Source organism: Cariama cristata, unplaced genomic scaffold (assembly GCF_000690535.1).
Source record: "Cariama cristata isolate BGI_N322 unplaced genomic scaffold, ASM69053v1 scaffold751, whole genome shotgun sequence".
NCBI classification, from domain to species: domain Eukaryota; kingdom Metazoa; phylum Chordata; class Aves; order Cariamiformes; family Cariamidae; genus Cariama; species Cariama cristata.
Window position 1 is genome coordinate 4,136 of NW_009599595.1, and position 13,422 is coordinate 17,557.

The window sequence follows — 13,422 nt, forward strand, 5'->3', positions numbered from 1 at the left end:
ATGGGAGTACACAGCTGAAAGATGAAGCTAGGAGGTTAACGGCTCTTGCAATCACACTTCAGTTACAAAGGGTTAAATGTTTACATTTGCAACTTCTCATCTAATAAAAAAAAAGTAAGAATTCTGTCACGTGAATCTCCCAAAGAGAGGTCTATGTTGCACTGTAAAAATCCGTGTAGCCCCATATTAAATAAACTAGCTAACTGATTCATACAGTTACTGTTTGTGATCTAAGCAAGGATTAGTCAGTAGCATTGATTCTGGCAATTTCCACTTGGCTTTGTCCCTGACGTTGCACTCGGCAGCATCTATATCAATTACATAATGGCAGAAGAGACTCTTACTGGTGAGAGCGCCAAGTGGTGCAAGTTGGTCTGTTTAGTTATCACTCCAACAGTCTATGTTGCTTGGTAAGATCTTGCTTAAGAAATGTATGTGCCATTTCTAACTAGCTGCCAAGCAGTTGTCTATCTGTGTATCCCACAAGATGAAAGTTTGAAGTGACTGAGGGTGGGAGGACTTTATTGACTGGTATATCCCAGTGCAGTGTTACAGAGAGGTGGATAAATGAATTTTTGGCTTGGTGAACAAGGATGTCAAGCTGGATTCAAAGGCAGTTTGATCCATGTATGATGTTAATTGTGTCATAACTTTAGTACTTTCCTGGGCTTCATAAAATGTTGCTAGAAAACTGAGAAGAGTTCAAGGAATAGTCTGTGTTTTGCAGACATAACCTTACAGTGAGACGTCAAAGAAATGCAACTAAACTTACTTAAAGGAGGAAAAAGCAATTCACTGGATTCATCCTGAAGTTAACAATCTGATAAGGTTACCTGGTAGGAGAAAATAAAATGAAGTTTAGTAGCTGATAAGTGACCTACTCAAATTCAGACTAGAAAAGTTGGAAGTTTTGAACAGGAGGAACTCTGCTTTGGAACAGAAAAGATAGGAGGGTAATAGATTCTTGCAACATACCAGTTCATCCAGGATATCTTTCTAAAATAAACTTATATATAAATATAAAATAGTATGAGGTTTTATATGTAAGTATAAAATAGTAGATGAGGTTGCTGCCTATTGCAGAGGAGATCAGAATATGTGATCGTACAAGGGAACAAATCTGAACGAATCTGGTATCTGTATTAAGATAAAACTTATGTGCTTTTCTCTATGCTACCATGTGCTTGAGTAGAAGGAAGCTGGAGGACATACAGCTTTAATCAGTCTGTGAAGGAGAGGGAAGGCCAGAAAGAACTGTAGCAGAGAGGAGGGGACTATCTATAAAGACTCTTGCAACTGTTCTTCAAAACAAGTTAAAAGGTTAATATGAGAATCCCTGGTACTATTTTTGTTATTCTGTAAGGCATGGATAAAATGTAATACCCAAGAGTTTTGTTCAGCAATACTAAAAAGCAAAGCAAACCTCACTTTTGGCCTGTAATCTTACTAATTAAAGGGAGCAAAATATAACACCTCTATTTTGAAATAAGAATATCAAGTTTTAATACTAACGATTTGTTTAAGAACAATATTTCAAGCATTGATAATTGATGGAGGCAAAAGCAGGAGAGAAACCTGAGGAGTTGATATTCATATTCAGCAAAACAAAGACGTAGTGATTTAACATGAAGATAATGAAAGGACATATGTATTTGTCAGTTTGGTTACTCAAGGTAAATATTTTCTGTTTAGTCAGTTACTTCAAAATGTATGGAATAAGTTTTTAAGTTTTTAAGCTTGTACCTCTAGGGACAAAGAATAAATTCAACACGTGGAAGAGGAGACAGAACCCTTGGAGATAACTGAAGGGGCTTTAGCAGATACCCTTAAAAAACATTTCAGTTGAGCACCAGATGAGCAACTGAAGCAAAAACACGTACAAAAAGGGTACGTATTTCTCTATTAAAGTCAGGGCAAAACAGTGCATAAGACTCTAGATGATGTTCTGAAGTGAATGTTGCAGAAAAGTAGGACTCTGAAAAAAGTGCTTTATATATTTATATCTAGTGATTAGTATATGATCCCCTGAAATATGGGATTCTTTTTTATTCTATTCTGTTTGTCTGTTTGGGATTTTCCCAATGTGTTACCAGGTTTCCCTACTTTACTGGCTCCTTTGGTGTCTTTGAAACAGAATTGTGAACTCTACTTGATAGTTTGAAATTAAATTTCATATTGTAGGCAAGACTTCAGGTGAGTGGAGAACTGTGTGTATTAACTGAAGTGCTTAGCAAGGTGAAGCATGGGACTACCGTTCTGTTTGTTTTGGGTGATTTGTGCCTACTGACTTTTACATGGTTCCCAGCTCAGTGCCATTGCTTCTAGGCACTGCATAGGAATTTAGTTGTTTAAGCTGGGTTTGAAATTCCACTTAATGAAAGCAGATACCTAACATATAAATCATGTTTCCTATATTGATTTTTTTTTCTGATAAGCTAAGCTTTTACATTTGCCTTTGCTAAACTCAGTGTAAATGTGTACTGACTGAATTTAAATCTTCCACCTGGTGTTAAGTGATGTTATTGTGATAACTGCAGGTTATTTGAGTTAAACCAGAGGTAACATAGAAAGGTTTTTTGAGGATGTATACTTTACTCTTTTCCTATGGGTATTCCATGTATGTCATACTTGTAAGTAGAAGTTTTCTCTGAATACTTAGAAATTGAGATGATGTTCTTTTGCTAATACTGAAAGAAGGTAAGAGTGACTGTTGCATGCAATAATGAAGACCCAGTTCCTGCAGAGTCCCGTCTGAAGCAGTGACTGCAAGTGGCTGCCTGGTGAAGAGTAAGATTAGGGCAAGCATGTGTCCTCTGATACTGGCCCACAGTTATTTTCAGCTCAGGGACTTCACAAGCCAGATGTGGTGGTAACCCTCAGCGGAATCCCTTTCCAGGAACTAGTCCTACCTCTCTTTGGAAACCACGTGAACTTCTAGCCTTCCTGTTATTTGGAAGAGAGTTTCCACAGCCTGCCACCTCATATGTGAGGAGCTGTGTCGCTTTCAGCCTTTCAACCAAGCTTTCTTTGATGTTGCTGTGACATTTGATGATTTTGTAGGCCAGGTCCTGTCCTGTTCTAAGCTGAAGAGTACTAGCTTACTTCATTGTTCCTTATGCAGAACTCAGTGCCTGTTTTGTTCCACTGAGTGAAACTAGAAAGTTTTCCATTTTCTAATAAATTTAATTGCTGTGGATTTGTTGGATGATATCCAAGTCATCCTCTGTACTGTTCAGGAGCTGTAAATAATTATGAGCATTTGTAAGTGGTAACTAAGGGACTGCATTATTAGCATTTGGCACAAGTCTGCTACTTGCGGAAATAAGATCATCTAAACCTACTTGAAGTTTTTGTGGAGGAATGTGAACTGTCTAGTGATTCTTCCTAGGTCCTTTGGGATCGGACTGCGTAGGTTGTGGAATGTTCTCTTTTGGAATAAAACAATGGGTTGGAAAAACTTGTGCTTGCAACTGTTAGTCAGATGTCCCTGTGCTCTGTATTGTATCACCTCTTCATTTGGAGGGGGAGGGGGCTGTTGCATGGGTGGATCTTTGATCCAAGCAAAAGCAATCATTTAAAAACAAACAAACAAAAAAAACCCAACCACAAAAAATGCAGTTTTCAGTTTTACCAGGAGTCTTTTTGTAGCGTGTGTGACTGTATTTTCTTGTTGTGGGGGAAAAAAAAAAAAAACAACAAGTTTTCTTTCTCTTTGTCCGTGTTTGGTGTTGACAGGATTTTTCTACCTATTTTTGCGGTTTTTGGGTTTTTTTTTGTGTGGATGACACACCGTTCTTCCTCTCAACATCAGCATTAATATATAGACACACAAAAAAGGAGTATGTTCTATCAGCTCTTTCTGTAAAGGACTTTCCTATTGCTGTAGGCCTTTCCCAAGACATAAAGATTGTACTCCCACTGAAGCAGTGAATACAGAGTGAATAGGGGTACTCCTCTACTGTGCCTAAATACTCATAACTTCTTGTTCACAAAAGAACAAATCCTGAGAAGACAAAATGTCACGGTGCAGGTATGGATCAGTAGAAAGGTTTCCGCACACCTTGCCTTGCTCAAATAATGCAGGGATTTGCATGTTGAAAACAAATCCTGCGGGAGTGCTATGAATAAGCTGAAAGTGCGGTTAAAGGAGGTGACGGGTATTTTCACTACTTAGTGCTGTTGAAAGGGACCGTTCTGCCCCTTCCCCTCTTCTGGCATGTCTCGCCCCCTTGCTTTGCCCTGGTTCTGGGTATCATCTGACCTTTCAGTTAAGATGGTCGAGATTGCTAACCCCCAGAAGACTGCATTTTCTGTGAAGTTATTATTTGGCCTGCTGAATTCAGCACACTGTGCAGACAGGCTCTGGGGACTGTATAAAGTCTGTGCTGGAGTACTGGAAAGGAAATCTGAGGGAAGGGTGACAAGAGAAGAAAAAAGGGACTGAAGCCATCCCTTTGGCACTAAGATGTTAAAACAGCTGTTCTGTGGAACTTTGCTGTGTGATTTTCAACGGTATCTCATGCTTATCCTGAGCTAGACAAATACCACTTTTTGCAAGACATATAGTGATTATTGAGGTACTTATGACTGTGGACATGAATGTAAAAGGAAATATTCTGCATGGTTTCTTCCTAAATTATCACTTGATTTGCTCCACCAAGACTTACTTTGAATGCTGTGATTTGCAAAGCGTCAGAAGCAAAAATTTCCTAGATGCTGGCTTTAGTGAAGTGCACATTGTAGGGTAGTTGGGACTTACCTTGGACATGTGTCTCGTTGCACAGAAAAACATAAAAAGTAGCTAGTGCTGTGGCAGAAGCAGCCAAAAATATGTCACACATTCAGTGTATGGTATGACACATCTAACTTTACTTTTCACATCCTGTTAAAGGACTTCTTTTAGTTTTCATTTTGGTTTCACAGTCACTTGAAACTGGTGAAAGTATGATGTGAGACTGGAAGAAGCTGTCCTGCAGTCATGCTTTCCTTGTTCTGTAGCAGTGCTAAGCACTGCCGTTGGTTGGGCCCTGAACGGGTAGTCTTCAGCTATAGCAATTCTGCTCATAATGCACGCTATTAATATGAGTGCTGGCCCCAGGGGGGTGTTGGGAACTTGGCCTACTTCTCAGTGTTCACTGTTGCTGTGGTTCCTCACTGCTTTATGTGAATCTCTCTGAAGAGCAGAGTATCCGATAATGCCACAGTATGAGCTGTCATAACTCTGAAATGCTGCCTTTCTCGGTGTTAGCAGCAGATCGCTCATTTAAAAAAACAGGATTTCAGGAATGGGGGAGGTTATTATTTCTGAAGCATTGAACAAGACCAAAAATGGCATGTGTATCTCTTTTTTGATGTTTGTATCTGCACGTTCTGTGGTAAACATGCAAGTGCTAAATTGTCGCAATGTCTCGGTTTTCACTACTTTGATTTGGGTTTAACTGGCAATAGTGTGACTTCAGGAAACCAATCTGCTGAGCTTATTTATGTTAGTGTTTATTGTTGCTCCACATATATCAAAGGGACTCCAGGTGCAGAGACAGGTAGCTGAGGCTATTTGCATGACTGTGTGTGGGGAGGGGATATTTTCCTAAAACTGGAAATGTGTAAACAATTCTAAGTTGTAAATTTCTCCCTTTCCACACATAAGCTTTGTTAACTTAACACGTACAGTAGCTATGCCATCATTGTATGTTCTTCTGGAGATTTTTTTTTTAGCAGACTACCTACTCATACACTTCACAAAAAGCTGTGATGCCTTCCTATCCAAAAACTAGTTGTATAGTGGGAAAACGAAAATTATGTTGAGCCTCTAATATAGTACAGAGATAGTCTGAAGGAAGAAATACTGATGTTCATATGGATGTGATGCATATGTGTTTGACAGCTGATTTTGTGTAAAGTTAAGTCAAAAAGAGCTGTTAAGAAACCAGTGGGGGAAAATGAACCTATCAGGGATATGTGTGCTAGAGTAAAGAGGCAGCTGAGTGGGGAATACCACAGCTTCGTTCCCGGCAGGCTCAGAATATCTCCCTTTTCCCAAGGCTTACTTTAGGATCGAAGGGAGACTGACAGCCTGTCAACTTTTCTTTGTCAGGCTGGCAGAGTGCCGAGAGCAGGGATGGCTTCTTCCAGCCAGAGATGAAATTTAGCAGGACCAGGAGGAGTGTGCAAAAACTGGAAATGAAAGTATAGGGTACAAATATAACGACCTGTGTCTACACTGATTTATTTTTTTTTGTGATATTTTTGCCCTTTTGTTTCTGTACTTTGTTCCGTGAAGATATAAAGTCTTTAGTTGTAGTTTGTTTGGCAGTAGATCTCTGAATGAAGGGTCTTGCACATGCCAAATGTGTTTGGGTTTGTAGTAATAACGTGACTGGAAAACAGAATCAACTGTATGCCATACGTCTAACAATATTTGGACCAGGTGATTCAACTCAAATTAAAATACAGGACACTAGGTTTGTTGCCTTAATAAATGCACTTCAGAGGCTAAAAGAAGTGTGTAGTGGTTCAATATATTAAACTGAAAAATGGCTAACATCCCTGAATGCATAAACTTTAAAAGTCAAGTGAGGAAACATTACTTGGGTAGTATTAGTCATGCCAGAGCTTGAATGTATGCTCCAGTATGAGGAGGGGAGAAGAAAATGAAAACCTGACAAAAGCATAGAAGGAATTGGTGACTGGAAGCTGGAGTAACTAATGGAGTGCTAAAATAGTGCTTTGCCAGTGAAAAGAGTAGATTGAGTTAAAGCTTGTTCTCACTTGAAATCTCTCAATCAAGGCATCCTATTGCAAGTTATATTAAAGCATAAGCAGTAGTTAGAAGCTTGAGGGAGAAATCCTAGAGTGGGTTCCATGGTGTGCCAAATCACTGATTGGACTGGCTACATATTAGAGTGGGATCTGATATACAGCTTCTACCTCTGAAGTAAATGAGGAAGTGTTTTGCTAGATTGGTATTTCATATGGATACCTTTAAGAATCATAGAATCATTATGGTTGGAAGAGACCTCAAAGATTATCAAGCCCAACCGTATACCTGATGCCACCATGCCCGCTAAACCATGTCTTGCAGTGCCACATCTAAACATTTTTTGAACACCTCCAGGGATGGTGAGTCCACCACCTCCCTGGGGAGCCCGTTCCAATACCTAATGACTCTTACATTACAGAAGATGCATTTCTTAGAACTTCTTGTGAGAGGATTTGCCTTCTTGCCATTGAAAGACAACTTTGGAGACTGTGAACTACAGGAAGAATATTTGCCAAATTGCGAGGATGCTTCACTTAGCTAAAGTAAAGAAATTAAACTTGCTCAGAGAATATCACAGTCATAATAATACTTACAATGAACAGCTGGGCTTTGGGACATTTATTTGTAAGCTCTAAATTAGAAGATGTATATTTACTGCATGAATCCTAGCTTGTTCAGTTTGGGTAATTGAAGGGTTAAGATATCCTTAAAACTTGTATCTAAAGCATCTGTCTGCCATAAACTAGTGCTGATATTTAGGAGTCAGATGAAATCTTGAAACAGAAAGCTGCATCTTTTGGACTACAAGTGCAAAAGGTAGGCATTCCCAGTTTTCAGTTAAAGATGCACTGATTTGTAAATTCCTGAAAAAAAAACATGAGGAGTGAGTTAAGTAAAGTAGCTTACCTACTTGTTATCTTGTATTCTTCTCCTGCTCTGGAAATGTCAGTCCTCTTAAGGAGAAATTTATAATTTTCTAAAAATTTTTGCTTTGAAGTTGACTCTACAGTGCAGCACAAGATCAGATCTTACTTTGTTGACAGATCAGAAGCAATGTGTACAACTTGGGACACTTTACAGAACCACTGCCACCTCAATTGAGAGGATTTTTCTTTTCTTGTGAGTTTGGTTTTGGTGGTTGGGTGGTTTTTTTTGTTTGGGTTTTGTTTTGGTTTTTTTTTTTTTTTAGGTTTCTGACCAAAGCACACTGGAAGCACATAAGCTACTAAAGAAGTCAACAATAACTTTGAGTTAGGTTTTTAGTTAAAGCATATTAATACTGGATAATTGATTTACCCACATGGTAGGATGGATTTCCCTCTGTCTTTCATGCACACACACCCCCACCCACCAAATCCCTTGTGTGGCTTAGGGTTGATGAACAAGGATTGCATGCAGTGGTTGTGAAATAGTACATCCTTCACACATTGGACGCTGGACTTGGCTTGGAAACTCGGTTTGAGAACTTCAACTAGGTTTATATTTCAGTAATTGAGGGAGTAATTTTGTTGGTGGTGGTTTTTACTTTAACTGTGTATGGGTCTGTCATTACTAAAAGAATAATTGATTTTGGTGTTAAATGAGTGAATTAGATATCTGGCCCAAAGGACTGAAAGTTTCTGTTGTCTATTAATTTTAAGTCTTCCCACCCTCCCCAATGTTGAAAATACAATACTTTGTTCCTTCCCACACATGCACAAAGTCTTCTGAAGGATTGGAATAAATGAATATTAAATACTACAGCTTAACATAGATTTGATGAACTTATTTTACCAGCATGTAACATTGGTGGACCCTATTTTTAAATGTAAAATATAATTATTTTATTCTATAACTTACACTACAGAAATTCTGGGGTGCTGTGCTGAACAAAACGTCTGTAGCATTGTCTTAAAGAAAATGGTTTGGGGTTTGTTTGGTGCTCAGTCCTTTTCCTACAAGCAGCTGTTCTCAGAATAACTTATTTTTTTTTATCCGTTTCCAGTGAAATCAAACGGAATGTTTTTGATCAGCAGGACCTGTTGAAATAAAGCATCCAAAGGCATGATAGCATGTGCTAATTGAGAGTGGATCTTGTGTTGATAGTTATACCTGGGTGTAATTCTTAGCATAGTTTTTCTTATTCTTTGTAGGACATCGGCTGTTACCTTACAGATTTTGTATGACAGCTATACTTTTTTGTAAAAACCTCCTTAAAATATCCATCTTTTTGACACTTGAGATTAAATCTGAAAATTTGTTTGTAGAATACCTGTGGGGATCTTGGCAGATCTGTAAAATATCACAAGGCACCCAGTAAAATGTTTGCACAGCTCTGAGGCAGAACTCACTGGCTTTTGCTCTACGTAGAGACATCTGAACTGGTTAGTCTCATTCTGGCCACTGTGGCTGAGCTTAGGAATTGGAATTCAGCACCGATACAGTTATACTGGGTAGCTCATCGTGTGAGAACCAGTACTTGTTGTTTCCAGAAGCCTGTGGAGAGGCTATAGTTTGCTTTGTGTGTAGGTAACAGCTGTGTTTGATAGGTGTACTGCAGAAATCCCTTGAAACCTGGTCTTCCAAGAAAGGCAGGTCCGTTTTGTTTTCTTTATGGAAGCAGTTTCTGGAAACCTAAGGAGTACATACACTGGAGGATTGAATATTGAAGTAGGCCAAGTTCCTTTGGTACCAGCAGCGTGTTAGCACTGATTTCCAAGAGTGTGTGCATCACCGCCTTTTCACAAGGGCTTGATTAGTTCCCTCATGATGTTTCCTTTTGATGACTGTCCAAGATGAAATATCCGAACAGGCCAACATAAGCTTACTTCAAAGAATAAGAGCTCAAAGAATCTAATCTTGGCTGACGAGAAGCTTATGCTAGATCAGGCTTTCAATAATGATTGCAAACTAGTAAGCTTTGTTGAAACACTCTTTTAGCTGGGATTCACTGAATAGGTAGAGAGGCAAATGGTCTTCAGACATGAGAGGAAATTAAATCTCCTGTGTCTGAGCATCAACCGGTTAGTCAGGATGCTCCTTCTGATGATGATACAGTCTCCAGATGCAGTGACTGTTCTGTGGAATTGTATGCTGGACTTTAAGCTGTATCAGGTATGTAGCAGTCCCCTACTAGGGAGGGAAGTATTTCATCCATAGCACAGACAGACCCCTTTCAGTCTATACAGGTTTGATTCCTGGAGGTGGCATGGATTGGCTTTGGTTTTGTTCCAGTTTTCATTTTCTGCTGTGAAGATGGTCCATATCTCCATCTGTAAGGCCTTCCCATGGGCCTGCACCAGCCTTGAAGGAAACAGTTATCTGCTTCACTGAGAGAAGAATGTGAGCTAGGATTTGTGGGAGTTGTTAAATCTGTTTGATTCTCTTTCAAGAACCAGCCTCCTTTCCTTTCTTTCCATGCTGTCTGAAGCTTCATACTTACAGATGCAGAGAATACAAAACAGGGAGGAATGACTGATACACCACATGGGTGTGCTACCAACCAGGGGGATCTGTACAGGCCAGAGGAAAGGATTGACAAGAACCTTGTGAAGTTCAGCAAAGGGAAATGCCATGTCCTGCACCTGGAGAGGAAAAACCCCATGCCTCAGTACACACTAGGAACTTCTAGGAACTTTGGTGTTCCTGGGTCTAGTTCTGAGCTCCACAGTGCAAGAGAAAGTTATTTTAGTTATCACTTATTCTTGGTCTTGGAGCAACAGAGAAGTCCTTTGTTAAAATGGCTGGAAGTAAAAGTTTTAAGTACTTCCCCTTTTAAGCAAGGAAAGATGGGATCTGAGCCCCCTCTTGAACTGGAAGTCTAAGTGCTCTATGAACAAGATAAAAATCAGAATATCGTCCTGTGGCTCCACTACCACTATGACAGTCTGGAAAACTCTTGTGAGGTGATGCCATGGTATGACTCGTTCTGTCTTTTCTCTGAGACACTGGTGATGAACAGACTTGTTTTCAGTAGGGGAGTGCATGTTGACAGTGTATTGATCTGTTGAGAAACTGCCTTTCCATTAACTTCCTAGAGCTGAAAGATGCTCTTTGTGCATGTGGAGTTTTTCTTATGTTTATTGGATTTATTTTTTTTCCCCCCTATGTCAAAATGATTCATCTTGTAGCTTTGTGGCTGGTTTAAATTCATGGGCTGCTTCCCTCCAGCCTGCTACTTTTTCCTTCGGAAGGATGGGGAGCAGCTGTTGGAAGAGGAAGTCGCTTGGGCAGCTGAAGGCCGTGCCTCTGCCTTCCGCGGAGCAGGGGATCCTGCTGCCCTGTTGCGAGGGGCTGGGTAGCGGCAACTGCTAACAGGAGAGGTGCAGGAGGCTGTTGGATCACTGCTGCTCTGTGTGTGTGTGTGTGTGCTTAAGGACCGGGTCATAACGTGAGCTACCGATGTCACTAAGGGCTTGGGTCGGGAAGAGTTCCAAAACTCAGATGTGGATCGTAGGCTGCCAGGGGTTGGCAAACATGCTGATGAGTGAGTGGTAAAAGGATGACCTCAACAAGCAAACCAGGGTAAAATCACTTCTTTGCTCCAGAGGGTGCAGTGAGATGCATCTGCATGTGAGAGGAAGCCACAGGGATTTTTATCTTCTGGGAGTAGAGAGTGTTCTCACAAATAATATTAGGGAGTTCAAGGAACACAAATGTGCCATTAAAACAAAACAATATCAATATATCGGGCAAATATGAAGTATTCTGACAGCTGCTTCTTCAGTACTGAAGGAAAAGGAAAATACCACTACTTTAGTTCAAAGATCTTTCTTTGATTCCTACCAAGTATTTCATAATAAAGATTCTGATGTAGGAAGTGCTTGTTACTTGCAGCAGCCATGCCCATGTGTGCCGGTATGCATCTTGAAATCATCATAGGGATGCTTGTGATCCTTGTGGTGCTGAGCAGAGATCTCTCCCCGTTACTAAGTGCGTGTGCATCTGGAGTATACATACATCTACAACACCTCTTGAAGAAACAGAGATAGTGAAGATAAATAACCCTATTCTTCTGTCTCTTACTAGTTCGTACTGGGATAGTTAACTTCAGAGACGGAATACTGCTGAGAAGGGAAGTAGATGATTTCCTTTTTGTAGCTGTTTTTGGTTCAGTCATTACGCATAGGGCAACGTGTATCTTATCAATTACTTCTTAAGGAGACCACACCACAGTTTTCTTCTGTCATTGCAAAATAGTGCTTTTAAGATACGAGACACTTCTCATTCATAAATTTATGAATTGTGTTTCTTTTAGAATAAATATGTATGTATATTGGAGATAGTTGACTCATGTCTAGGGGTAACTGAAACTGGTGGTGGTTGTGTAAAGAGGTCTTGACTCCCGGATGGGTGCTTGGCAGACATAGTTGACCTACTTTAGCTCTGACCTTGATTTGCTCAGAGGTGTTTATGTACTCGTGATCAGCTTTGCTGCATGATTAAGCTAGTCATGTGTCATCTAACTTTTTTTTTTTTTGGAGGAATGAACAGTAAGATTTGGTTTTACTGTCTAATTAGCCTTGTTACAGGGAGTTGGAGAAAGATTGAATGCAAGGGAGGGGAATCCTGAAGAAAGTAGTCCCAAACAGCTGTGGAGAGACACTGTCATGCGATACAATGACAAAGTATTATTTGATTCTCATTTACAGGAGAATTTAGTCAGGAAGTGGACTACATGGCATTTTTTCAAGTAGGTCCATGGAGTACTTTTGCAACAAGCTGGGCATCATAAATGAAAGATCTGAACTTTGCTTACAGATGTGGATAACTTTGTGTTCTTTCTCATAGAGGATTTTTTTTCGCCATTGAACAACTATCAGCTGGAGGCTGAAAAGATAGTAAAATGTTCAAATTTTTAGAAAGCCTTGCAACAAAACATTTCTCTGAGCTGTTCACTATTTATTATAGTGGGGCATGCAGATTTTTGCTCTGATCATTGAGTTGACGTTTTCTTAACTTTAAACCTAATTTCAAGAGACATGCATGATTCTTACCTCCTGTAATGCTAAAATGTAGGACTGTGGTTGTTAGAACTGGATGACCATTTGGGACATGGTAGAGAAAGGGCTGGCTTGAAAAGAAATTGAGAATTCTGGTTTTTGTGTCATTTTGTTCTGCATAAATGGCCAAGACACTTAAAATAGCAGCTTTTAAACTATCAAATATAGACACTTGGTTATAATTTAAAAGAGCAGCACAGTTGAATGGATACTTGATTTCCAGATTTTTTTCTATAGAACTGCTTTGAAATTTTTGTTTTTAGGTGAACAACAAAGCAATTTTTTTTTTATTAAAGCACACCAGTGACTTGTGCAGTGTTATGATTGTTAAGCTAAAATGCTGACTGTTGCAGGTATTCTTAAAGGGAAAGGACTACATTAAACTTCCAAACCCCTTTTTTTCCCTTTTGTCTTTTTCAGTTCTAGCTCATCCCAGCATTCTGTCTGAGGTCATCATAAATGGTCCATGAAATTATATTAAGCAGTAAAATGAGAGTTCAACAAGTATGCTCAGGTATAGAGGTGTTTAGGAACTTTTGAAAGTTAATTGTGGCTGGTGGGGCCAGAAATTTTAGAAACTACTTGTTTCTAATATGTGCTTTATACAGTGCTTGGGTTTTATTTTAGGTTCCAAGACTGAATCATAGATGCACAGTAATTGGACAGCATAAAAAAGAGGCA